This window comes from Mastomys coucha, unplaced genomic scaffold, assembly GCF_008632895.1.
Source record: "Mastomys coucha isolate ucsf_1 unplaced genomic scaffold, UCSF_Mcou_1 pScaffold22, whole genome shotgun sequence".
Classification (NCBI taxonomy): Eukaryota; Metazoa; Chordata; class Mammalia; order Rodentia; family Muridae; genus Mastomys; species Mastomys coucha.
In genome coordinates, this window is record NW_022196905.1 from 51,772,494 (window position 1) to 51,786,155 (window position 13,662).

General features: G+C 36.7%; 1 long non-coding RNA gene across 1 annotated transcript; it reads right to left on the minus strand.

Moving 5' to 3' along the window:
- Positions 1–2,341: 2,341 nt before the first annotated feature.
- Positions 2,342–13,328, minus strand: LOC116070933. Its single transcript, XR_004110640.1, has 3 exons — positions 13,281–13,328; positions 9,379–9,412; positions 2,342–2,675 (listed from the first exon to the last, which is right to left on the minus strand). It is a non-coding gene; the product is annotated as an uncharacterized LOC116070933 (long non-coding RNA).
- Positions 13,329–13,662: the final 334 nt, after the last annotated feature.

Consider the following 13,662-nt stretch of genomic DNA (forward strand, 5'->3'; position numbering starts at 1 on the left):
ATATGAAATGTAGTTTTCTGATAATGGGTAAGAACTCATTATTGCTAAGCCATGTCTTTAGTCTGTCACTAGATATTTTGCAAGGACAATAAATATACTGGTTAGAGCTATTCAGTAATTCACAAATGTATTATAAATTGTCCCTACTTAGACACAGTTTTAATTATAACACAATATTAGAAAATAAACATACTTTTATCCTAATACACTGCCAATAGAGGGCTTTCAAATACAGGCAACCTTTCAGATAATCCCTAAAAGAGCATGTTGCCAAGCCAGAGTCATCCAACCATAAGATGCCAGCTTACTAGCGCTACAGTGACACACTCACTGCTTTAAACCTGAAATCCTGCTTCATTTCCCCTGGGAGACTGTCTTGTGAATTACTCACTTGTAATTAGTTGTGTAGCATTCTGGAAATAAAAGAAACCTAAAACTACTGTTTCATTTATTCAACAATTTTAGCTTAATGCTTTTAAAATATAGTGTGTTAGATTTATTTTAAAAGTTAATCTTTTCTTATATGCATGTGTGTTTGTGTGTATGATACATATATGTGAGTGCCTTTGTAGTTCAGAAGAGCTGTTAGATTCTCCCTCCCAGCCAAGTTAAGCCTCCTGATACAGAAGCTAGAACCAAACATAGGCCATCTGGAAGAACGACAAATGTTCTTAACAGCAGAACCATCTCATAAGTTCCAACATACAAGTATGTTTCATTGTACACATATATGAAACAAAAAGTTGTACAGAGACCACCCTACATTGGGATCCGTCCAACCCTGACATGATTGCTGATGCCAAGAAGTGTTCCCAGACAGGAGCCTGGTATGACTGTCTTCTGAGAGGCTCTTCCAGCATCTGACTAAGACAGATGCAGATACTCACAGACACCCATCAGACTAGCATGGAAACCCCAATGGAAGATTTAAGGGAAGGACTGAAGAAGCTGAAGGGGATTGCAACCCCATAGGAAGAACAACAACATCAACCAATCAGAACCCTCAGAGCTCTCAGGGACTGAAACACAAAACAAAGAGTCTACATGGATGGGTCCATGGTTCTAGCTGCATATGTAGCAGAGGACTGTCTTTTCTGGCATCTATGGGAGTGGAGGTGCTTCGTCCTGTGGAGGCTCCATACCCCAGTATAGAGTGAAGCTGGAAGGGTAAGGCAGGAGTGGGTGTGTGGGGGTGTGGGGGAACACCTTCAGAGGCAAAGGGAATTTGGGATGAGATGTATGGTTTGTGAAGGGGAGACTGGGAAGGGGTACATTTGAAATGTAAATAAAATAACCAATAAAAAAGAAATTCTCAAAAATTGATAAGGTATTTTAATTATGTAAGATAACTAGTTTATCCCTGAGGTGGATATCTAGAAAAGCATTTTTCATTCAATTTTCAACTTTGTTAGAAATTTCACTTAAGAATACCAAAATACAATTTCAATATTTTCTTGTTCTTCATATTTTGGAACATCAGCATTTGATTCATTAATGTATAATATTTAGTATAGTATACACTATAATTATTTTCTCTAACAGTAATTTATATATTTGGAGGTAAAACCAAAACATTCATAGATACTATTATGATAATTAAGTTATAACAAATAATATGTTCCTATTAGAAGTATGTTAAGAGTACTATTGATGGAATAAGTTAAATCAAAAGAAAGGACACAGCTTTGTCTCAAGGAATGAATAAGACTAAGAAGAACAAGACTCTTCTCTTCTTAGTAACAAAGCACAGAGGCACAGAGGATGCAATACTCACCTTACACTGAGAAAAAATTCTTACCTGAAAAATAAAAGAGACTTGTAAAGAAAGGAAACCTAAATAAATGACTACACAATCTTATGTTGAAAATAATGCATCTCATTATAAGGTAATGCCATTAAAATTTGCATAGCTTAACATGCATGTCTTAACATGCATGTCTTAACATGCATGTCTTAACATGCATGTCTTAACATGCATGGCTTAACATGCATGGCTTAACATGCATTTTTATGCTGCTCTGTGGAGTTATGTGATTCCTTATTCTAAGAATGAACAGACTGAACCATTTCTGAAAAAAGTAAGCTCACATTGAATAGCATGACAATATGAATGTACTTGTACACACATAAGCACAAACACACACATGTGTATACACCACACACACACACAAACCATTAAGTTAAATTTAAGAGACTTAGTTTATCATCACTACAGTATCAAATGCTTTATGTAAACAATAGGAAAGGGTTATCATTCAATCAAGTGTGAGACCACATGTGAGATATAAAGACTTTAGCTCTCAAGTAAAAATCCGCTTAAACATAGCTACAAATAGTTCCTATGAACTTGGTTTATTAGAGAAAGGAGAAGAATGGTTTAATTTTGTTTCATAATGGCCAATGCAAATTGATTATTTGTTCCAGGTTCATTGTGTGACACTGTTTTATAATCTTCAGCATATCACCATTAAACTTGTCCCCAAACTAAGCCTTTATCCTTTGAGTAAATATTAAATTTGATAATCATATACAATTGTATGGTATTTTTGTTAAAACATAGTTTACCTATTGACTTAAAAGTTCCAAGTTTCCTTCATTTGTGTAAGAAAGGTGAAATGTTCCAATCCTGTTTTCAGTACACAATCCCCATTTTACCCTGACATGTGATGGAAAATCTGAAAACAAAACTATGAAAAGAATATAAAATAGCCTCTAAGGATTAATTGTTCATAAATACTTATTACTAAATTACAATACCATGAAGATAAGCAAAATATAATATCACTAGAGGCTAGAATATATTTTGTTTTAATACTATATCCCAAGTGCCTATAAATGTACTAGAATTAACATAAAAAATTAAAAACACACAAAAAGATAATTAATGATGAAATGTTATTTTGGGCTTACATAGGAATGGAGTCTACAAAGACTGTCTGAAAATTCCTTGATATTAAAACTTACCAAAGTATTATAGGTAGAAATTGAATCTATATAGATTGTATGAAAAATTCATTGATATTAACAATTACCAAAAGTTTTATAAGTAGAAATAGATTCTATTTAGAATCTCTGAAAATTCCTTGATATTAACAGTTACCAAAGGTTTTATCCCTCCTGCAAAGATAGCATCTTTAGGGGAGGCTGGAAGAAGCTGAGAAGAAGGGCGATCCTGTAGGTGGTCCAGCAGTCTCAATTAATCTGGACCCCCGAGATCTCTCAAAAGCTGGACCACCAAACAGACAGTATACCCCAGCTGATATGAGGCCCCCAACATACATACAGCAGAGGACTGGCAGTTCTGTGTTAATTCAGAGAAGATGTACCTAACCCTTAAGAGACTGGAGGCCCCAGGGAGTTTAGAGGTCAGGTGGGGTGGGGGGTGGAGGCATCCACGTGGAGACAGGGGGTTCAGGAGGAGGTATGAGATGTGGAACAGTCGGAGGGTGAATGACAGGGGTCTGGGGAGGAACAGAACATGGAGTGTAAAAAATAAATTAATTTTGTAAAAAATTTTAAAAAAATTTGCAATATTCAAAGCACATTATTTATATACATATACATATAATAAAAAGGGGAAAGTGATGTATCATTTCTTAAGGAGCATCAGTTTTCCTATCCTTGAGGATTGTATTTGTCTTTTGTTAATATGTATGTATATGCATATATTTGTGCTTGCTGTGTGCTACAGCCTAACAGAAATAATGAATGTGTAGATCTACTGAATCTGCACAAAAACGAGAAAAGAAATAAGAAATTTATTAGTAGAATTGACATGAAACTTGGAAATTATATGTTCTCAATGGAATCATAGAGACTCAAAACTCAACTAAATTTTTTTAAAAAAAACATTACTATGGTATGATAAAAGTATCATATTCATCTTTCACATCCTCCATTAACTCAGGTATTTTAGAGGAGAGAGAATCCAGGTACAAGTGTGACCGTGGGAAAGCAATCACTGTAAAGGAGCGGGGGAACTCTGAACTGTATTGGTGTGGATCATAGAACTCTTAGAAAAGGAATTAGAGAGGAAGGTAGAGGTCATTTACTCTAATCTTATATCTGAGGAAATGATTCTTTCTTCAATTATAATACACACAATTGCAATACATTTTCATTTATCTGGAGTCTGAGTTACTGGAAAGCTCAGTGCACTAATTTATCTTCCCACTTGACTTTTATGAGAAAAAAAGAAATTACAAATAATAGGAAAGATGGTTAATACATTTGAAGATGACTCTAGGGTACTCCCAGAAACTGAAGTAGTTTTCAGTCATCAGAAAAAGATACAATTATCTTCAGTAGCATTTTAGTGCTAATTTCAGGCTCTCTAAGCAGGCAGGATTGTTCCTGCTTCTGTGGATGCTCACTGTTACGGGATTATCCATAGGATGTTAGTGTTAGACACACAGAGAGAAACTCAGAACTAATGCTGGAAGCCATGGAAGTGAGCAAGAGGCAAGAGAAGCATTAAGTCCTACAAGCTTTGAGGCCTAAAAGAAGTCAGGAAAACCTGTTTTTACAGTAGATTAGTTTTTTTTTTTTTTTTAATTCAATCACAGATTTGGGAGAAGGCAGATTTGGATAATCTTAAAGGCTCGTCTGGAATTTCTGATTTTGAAATGCCTTATGACTTGTATCAGTTTCCTCAGTCTGCCCCTCTGAGATGCAGAAGTTTACAGCTGCACTAGAAGAGACTTCCTCTCAAAGCTTTGGAAAAGCACAGCATGGTCGCCAAGGCAACCTTAACAGGGTATCTGTTTCTTGACATCTACCTTACCTAATAAAGTTGTACATAGTAAAATCTGCTATTTAAGATACCAATGATAAGAAAGAGACTCTTTGAAAACTAATCCCAACATTCTTAGGATGTGAAATTACAGCTGCTGGCTGCTTAAATTCCTTCCTATGACATGGGCCAGTGTGACCTCTTTAGAAGTTGCTCAGGGAAGATTTTTGTTTTTCAAGATACGGCAGACCTCACCTGTGACCCCAGAACTCCGGCAACTGAGTCAGATTTTTAAAATTTACCCAATTTGAAGACAGTCTGGGTAGACTCCAGAAAGAGAGCCAAACTACCAAATAAAAGTACATTGGGCAGCAATTTTTAAGGGTTTCAACAGTTTAGACACAGTCACACCTCTGTTTCTCACATACCTTTTCTTGTTCCATATTCTCCCTCATAATCCCTCATCTGTCAGCTTGTTGCACTACCTCTCCCTACCCGTCTTCATGTTATTCTCTTGCTCACCCTGTCCCCTTTCCATCTCTTACGTTTCCCATTTTATAAATTGTTTAAATATGGTGCATAGGCATAATATTAGGATAAACCTATATGTTTATACCAGTGTGCTAAATGTTAGCTACCGAGGCTCCCCGCATACCTATATAATTATTCAGCATATGTAGTTAATATATTCTTAAGCAGTAGTCATTACTTTTTGCTAAGAACAGGTAAAGCTATTAAGAGTATTAAGAGGGTCTCACAACAGAATGACCTTTAATACATCGAAGCAATAAAAGAGTTTGTAGTTGAACTTAGGAGGTTTCAAATCTCAAATCTTCATTTTGTGAAAGAGCCATTTGGGTGGTGTTTTCTCCTCTTCCAGGGCCACCTAGTACTTGTCACAGGTCACTATTATCTGAACCGATGCCATAATGTGCTTAGCTTACGAACTGGAAGACAAGCAAAGCATGTCCTCCAAACATGAGTCACTTAAATCGTGCTTATGAAACAAAGTATTCTTTAAATATTGATACACTTTTGGAGATTTCTATATGTGAGTACTGTATTTACATCATTTCCCATGTCTTCTCATGCCTTCAAATCCTTCCACATTCTCCCACATTCTCAAGACTTGTGGGCTCTTTCTCTTCTATTCTTTGGTTATTAACGTTATGTAAGCAGGCATATGTATTAATAAATACAAAATTGCAGTTTTAGTGAAATTCACATTTATAAGCGTCTAACCTCAGACACTTTGGGATTGGATAATCTATCAGTGGACTTATCTCTGGAGAAGATTGATTTTTTTCATCCACCATCACACTGCCTTTGTTCTTTATCTAGACCTGGGTCCTTGTTAGCTTTTCCCTATCATATTGACATGTTAGTGAGTGTTATTTTTCAGGTCTTATTTAGGTCTTATTTAACCTATTGCTGAGCGTGAGTACAGCTTCCCTGTAATATATAGAAGAAATCAGCTCACACCAAATGTCTTCTGGTTCATACATCCACTATCCAGTCACCCCAACCCCCACCGTGCTGTGATGTTCCCCGACGCTTAGTTATAAGAGTTGTGTGGTGCCTGTATCATTTGAGGCTGGGCATCTATGTTCGGTTGATCACTGTATTTTGCCCAGTGGTGGCTTTCTCTAATGATCTCTCTCTGTTGCAAAGGACAAGTCTTTTAATGAAGAGTGAGAGATACATTTAATTTGTGGGTACAAAGATGGGTCTTTAGAATTCAGTTAGAAATCACACTGGTTTGGGAAAGCAACAATTATAAGTTCTCCATTAGAGACTTCAACTTCAGCATCCACAGGGAATAAGCAGATTAGCAGTACCGGGTATGAATTCTTTCCTACTGGGTAGGCTTTAAGTCCATTGATAATCCCTACACCATAAGTGCCATTATTACACCTTTGGAGAATTATTGCCAGGTCATTATGTTCACAGGCTTTACAGCTGGGTAGGCCTGTTGATGACTTTTTGTTTCTTGGCAGCTGGCAAAGCCTTTTTCATCTCTATGAGAGCTACTTCTCAGAGAGGTTTCAAGGGCATATGCAGTTAGGTTCTTTCTAGTGTAGCTTTGGAAGTGTAGAATGCCTTCAGCAATAAGGGACTTTCCTCAGTTTCTGGGACACCACCAACATTTATAGCAATGGTCTATATTGATTTGGGTGTCTCTTAGACCACTCTATCAAAACCCTGAAAGAACTGACTGGCACTTTGTTTTTATTTGGTCTTTGTTAGCTAATAAATGGTTTTAGAAAGAATATTTCACAATCTATGGCATGATTTTACACACATATATACATACATGTATGTATGTATATTTTAGTTTATATATACACATATAAATATATACATATATATGTATATATGTGTTTGTGTGTGGATATTTGCATACACAATGTACTCTTATGTATACATATTCTTTCATTAATTTATTATTCATTTATTCAATTTGCATTATAGCCTCCTTCTTCCTCTCCTCCCAGCCCCACTGTCATAACTCCCTCTCCCATTACCTGTTTCTCTTCTTCTCAGAAAAGGGGAAGCCCACCAAATTGTACCAACATTCCCTAACACATCAACAAAAAGCAGGACAAAGCATATTCTCTCTCACTGAGGCCAGACAAGGCAGCCCAGTTTGGAGAAGGACATGCAATAGTGTCAGAGACAATACCTGCTCTAATTGTTAGGGGACCCACATGAAGATAAAGTTTCATGTCTGGGACAAGTGAATAGGGAGCTAGGTCTAGCCCATGCTTGTTCTTTGATTGGTGGTTTAGTTTCTGTGAGCCACCATGGACCCATGTTAGATGACTTTGTAGGTCATCTTATGCCACAGGCCGGTTGATCTGGGCCTCCCTCAACCTGTGGGAGAAATGGGGTCCTAGTCAGGTTGACAAGGCATAGGCGAAGAAATGATGGCAGAGATGACACATGAAGTACAGGATCTGAATGTATTTCTTAAAAATGGCATCTGACTTTTACAGTCATTGCAAAAGAGAGATGATAAATCTAGCAGCTCAGCAGTTAAGGTACATCTGAGTCCATCTAAAACATACTGGGTCTAAAGCAGCAGCTATCTCCTCTAGACTGGTGCTGCATCCCCCAGGCCCAGAGTGATTGGGCCCGGGGGGACTGCAGACTGTATGAATCTGAGTCCTAATCCATCTAAATTCTCATTCTAGTCTGAGCGCCAGTGCAAGTCCTAGTGCGAGTTCTAGTGTTAGTCCTAGTGCGAGTCCTGCATGTGAGTCCAAGTCCTCCTGCATCAAGTGAAAAGCAGGCTTATATGGTATAAAGAAAGCAGGGCAGATGACAAGAGTCACGTAGGTAGGTGACACTTCAAGGTCAGTGATCTTACTGACCAAGATTACTTATCTAATTGTGAAGCAGGCAGAAGCTGGGGCTAATTTGGTATTCCTATGCGAATTCTCTGGGTCCTGTTGGAGGCAATGATTAGGAGGTTCCGACCTAACACTTCTAGCTAATGTCCTTGAGTGGAAGCCCTTCATTACTCTCTAGTATATAAAACATTTCTAACTATTGTGAACTATCTATTGCCCTAAGGAATGTGCTTGACCTCTGTTACTAGCCCTAGCAAGGCAGATTCCTTGAATTCCAAGCTATGGACAGCTTGGTATTAAACTAGGATAGGTTGGAAATGTTGTGTTGGCCAGGAAACAATGCCCCATCTTAGCCATTTACGAATCATTTCTTGGGGTACCTTTATGCTTAAATATGAGAGCGTGTTGACAATTGGAAAGACTAATCTGGAACACGTCTGAGTTAGGAGATACCAGCGACTGTCTGAATATCCAGGAGGCACAAAACTCCTTTTGGATCCTTAATGCCTCTTATCCTTAATCAGGCTTTTACTACCGATATTTCGGATGCGACTGGAGTAGACGAGTGTGCGTGGCAATCTTATGGTATCCTTGACCTCTCTGGCTTCTTCAATTCCCTACCCTCTCTGGTTTCTTCAATTCCCTACCCCCAACTCTTCTACAAGATTCCCTGAGGCCCATGTAATGCTTGGCTGTGGGTGAAGTCCATAGCTGGTGGATGAACCCTCTCAGGAGACAGTTGTGCTAGATTCTTTTCTGTAAGCATAGCAGAGAATCATTATAGAGTCAGGGTTTGTCTCTCTTCCATGGGATGGGTCTCAAGTTGGGCCAGTCATTGATTGACTCTTCTTTCAATATTTGCTCCATCTTTATCCCTGCACATCTTGTAGGCATGGCTAATTTAGGATAGAAGGAATTTTGAGTGGGTTGATGTCCCCCTCTCTCCACTGGGATGAGCCAGAAATGAGGGATGGGAAGGATCTTGGGAGTCCATGGGTGACCTTAACTGAGACTCCTAGCAGATGGAGATGAGGACACTGAAGTGACCATCTCCTGGAGCCAGGCAGGACTCCGTATATACACATTTTAAGTGAACATAAAATAATATTGGTCCCTGTGGCATTTTCAACATCCTTAGTGTTACTTCTCTGTCTCTCCACTTTCCCCCATTTTCCATTTGCAGCTCTGTTGTCTTATAAAGTACTTTTTAAAAGTCATTACCAAGCACATATATTTAAAAGGTATGTAGGCTTTGATTATAAACAAATTGCTGATTTTATATACTACACTGACCTTTGTTAGTTTTCCTTGACTATAATTTACTCATCTGTAAAGTAGGAAAAAAACCAATATTACATGACTATGTAGAGTAAAAGAACTGTATTTTAAAGTATAAATTACATTACAAAAGCACCTTAATTAAACCTCCCTGTTTTCTACTTATAACCCTATAAATACCCACCTGTCACCATTAGCCTACTATGATTTACTTAGACTTCCTTTTCCTGCAGGTTGCCTGAAACACTGTATGCATTCCGTTTCATGTTCAAATTTCTCAGTTTTACAATATTGAGGGTTCACTAAACTATTGAAATTAATTTTCTAAATAATTTATAGTATATAAAATGTTCATTAAGTAACAATCTGTCCCTTATACCTATCTAAGTTTGTAATTGCTTTTTATTTTACCATTTTTATAAAGTCAATCAGAGTAGTTTCTCTTGGGTTGATACACAGCACATTATTTTGCCTCTTAGATTTTGGAAGACATATATTCTAGAAACATGCCGGCACAAAATGTACCATTATATTTCATCACTCTTTAAGGTTTTCAGGTATTTATTTTAGCATTTGGATTTCTACCTATAATAAAAATCATATTGGAATATGCAAAATATAAGAAGTTAAAAATGGGGAGGGGCTACTAAGCTGGCTTCAAATTTTATTTATTTTAGCAAGTGTCTGTGGAAGAGTATACCATTGAAGGATGCATTTTATTCTTGTCAATTCAAATAAAAGAATTTTGAACACCAATTAAGCTATGATATTATAGTTCCAAATATTAAGTTTACCTATTAAACTTGTAAATACCAAGATTATGTCATTTATTCTACAGTTATGTTTAGTTGTAGGTTCCAAATAGATCTAAATATATGTGTATGAGTGTATGTATATGTATTTTGAATGCATGTTTGTGCATATGTATATGAAGCATAAGAGACTTAGTATCCTCAATTGCTTTCTGTCTTAGTTCCTCCAGTCAGGCTCTCTCAATGAACCTGGGGCTTGCTGTTTTTTCTGGTAGGTTATCGGCTAGCAAGCTTGAGTGATCTTTGTGTGTCTGCCTTTCTTCCTGATAATACCTGGATTACAAAGAATGCATCATCATGCAAGTTTGACTGAGACATCTGCCCAGCTCCTAATAGATATTTTTAAGGTGACATTTGAGTTAAGTGTCAATGATAAGTAATATTTTCAAGGAGGACATAGAGGTTGCACTCAATATGGAATAGAAATGTTGTAGCTGAGGTGATGGTATGAGGGATGACATTCCTTTAAGATTTGGGCAAGGATAAAAGAGACTTAGAAACAGTAGCAATCTGAGTGTGGGAAATATTCTAATATAGGAGGAATGGAAATTAAATATAGAGGATATGAAAGAAGAAATTCTACTGTAATGAGACCACTTGCAAATGTTGCAAAGGATGAAGCTCTGAAAGCTTAGCTTACCTGACAAGGTGTGACAGTCTAATCCCTGTGAGGACTTTGAAGAGGTCACCAAAGCTGTCTGAAGCAAGAGAACTGTGACTCCTGAGCCCTAGAATCAATTCCCGCTGGGTTTCAGGGCCGCCAAGGGAGCTTCTGCTTAAACAGCCTGCAAGAAATCTTTCTTAACATATGGGGCTGTAAAGTGACAGTACATGTTGTCAGGTCCCCCATTATAACTGTCTCCCAAGTGAAGGAAAGTGTGCGGCTTCTTTCTAGCCTTGTCATTGTCAAGATCTGTCCAGAACCTTCCAGATAAAATAGTTAACTTGAGTAACTTCGTCCTTAAGAAGGTGAAGCAGATGATGGAGTTTGTGTCTTAGTGTGTGGCAGAGAAACGAAGAGATGAATTTTCAGTTTGTTTTTAAACAAGGCTGTCTCATGCAGTGAGAAATGAAGCATCAAATACATTTATATGACAACTAGTATATGCTTAGCCAGAAAGTAAGGTGACAGCTTCAAGAGGAGAAACTATCTCAAGAGTTAGTCAGAATTGTGTCCTTGGCTTTCAGAAGAGCTGCTAAGCTACAGGTGACTGCTCCGGTCTTGCCCATTTTCTGAGTTTGTACTTGCTAAATCTATTGTAGCTATAAACCTTACTCAGTACATTTAAGCCCTTCTCTGGTAACTCTCTACAACCATCTCAGAATTTCACCCATAACTATTTAACAATTTCCTAAGGTATCTTGAGTTTTCTTCCAGAAAATTATTATCGTATTCAGGATATTAATCTGAGATTATTTTATCAAACTGCTAACTGAACCTAATGTTAAATTAGACTTCAATGTCTTCTTCTCTCTGCATGATATCCTAGATTAATGTGCTATATAAAGTTTGTAAATGTAACTGTTTCTTCTTTAAAAGTCATTAAAAAGGGTTTTAATAAACATTGAAATGATCAATGTGTTAATTGGTTCCAGATAATGTTGATCAAATATTTAGGAAGAGGAAATAAAATACTGTATGGCAAAAAAATAATCCAATTCAAAGAGGTAATTCTTGGGGAGAAGAGATTTGCTTAATAGGGATAGAATTTCCACACTAACAGCTTTTTAAAATACAAATGGGAAAAGAGGCAAGAATTAGCTTAAATAAAAGTTAATGCAACATTAGGTTTGCAAATTTAATGGAATAGTTAGAATTTGAAGTTTACATTACAAAGACAAATCCAAATTATATTCTTTCATTGTGTGTGCTTGTTCACACACATTTTAAATTTATAGACATTATTGCTAGCAATAACATTTTTCATTGTGAAAGTATGATTCACAAGGTAATTTCTTTTATTTTCATAAAGAAGTATCTGTCTAGTCATAGGAAAGAAAAAACTATGAACACGGGCATAATTCTAAGCTATTATTCTAATTTTCTTTCTTTTTTTTTTTTTTTAGGAATTGAATGCAGTTACTGACACACATAATCTATGTCTGAGTCCTTGTGTTTTATTTATTTATTTATTTATTCATTTATTTACTTACTTACTTATGAATTTCTTTTTAACTAAAGGATAGAAGGATGACCATACAGACAGACTGAGTGACAGGTATAGATGATAGTTTTCCTCTTTCTCCTTGTTCATTCTATTACTATTTATTATGTAATGTACTTTATTATATTTTTGGTTGTGATTCTAGCCTTTAACAGCTGAGCCTTCTCTCCAGCCTGTAATGTTCTTTCTTAATACTATTTAATGAAAACATTTCAATTTTTTACTACAACTGTTTTTTTTCTAGCAATAATGAAAATAAACAACCACAGAAAACTAACATTTAATATTCTTCTTGTACTTTGTAGTTTTATGCAAACAAAACCCATTATGTTGAAAAATTACTGGGGATTACCAAGTTGATTACGTTAAACTCTGAAAACTACAACACCACCCGAAATTCTAAAGGGAAGGAGTAATCAGATTTCTACCAGCCACAACTACCTAATCCAACTGGGAAGTTCTAATGTTAACAAATATTCATAAGATACATGTAGGTTTAAATTGTTCAAAAACTTCTTTAATATGGATCCTTATATGTTTTAGCCTTCCTTCTAGCCCACTACCCACCAGAGGTAGTAGAAATCAAAGGTTATTAGGATGCGTAGGAAGTGGACTTGCTCAGGAATCGCTTTTTCACATGGTTCTACTCTTCCTTGTCAGGATATCAGAAGTTCAGCCTACTAGCAAACTACCAAAACACAAGAATCAGCGGCTGCAGTCCAGTCCACTTGGCAAACTGCACACAAGAGTCAGCAGCAGCGTTTAAACTACAAGGCTCCACTGATTGTACAGCTAGCTAACCCAAGGCTAGGGAGGTGGAGCAATGGGAACCAAAGCTAGAGCCTCCTCCCACTGTCTGTGGGGTTAGAGCCTCCCCCCACTGTCTGCAGCATTATCTTTATATTCTTTCTAAACAGCATGCATCATCTTACATGTCTACTTTAGGAAAACATCCTTTCTCCTGTCTGCCCCAGCAAAACATCATTATGACCTAATTGAGTTTCCAAAGAAACCAGAAATTTCCATTTGAGATCCCAGGAGAGTCAGAAAAAACGGTCCACATTTCTTTTGTGGCAAACAAGTTATTCCAGTTTATTAGGGAAGCCTGATTTAATTACTTTTGAATAGTCAGTTCAAATTGCGAGTAATTTACCTGGTATAATAGAATAAAGAATTATGATACTTCCTGGCCTGAAACCTACTTTGTCCCCTTCTTCAAACCAGTTTTCACATATTTTTTCAAATCAATTTAGCAGATATTTAATCATTGATATTAAAGTATATATAGTGGGGATTATTGCCATGTTTGTTATTGTTAGCTA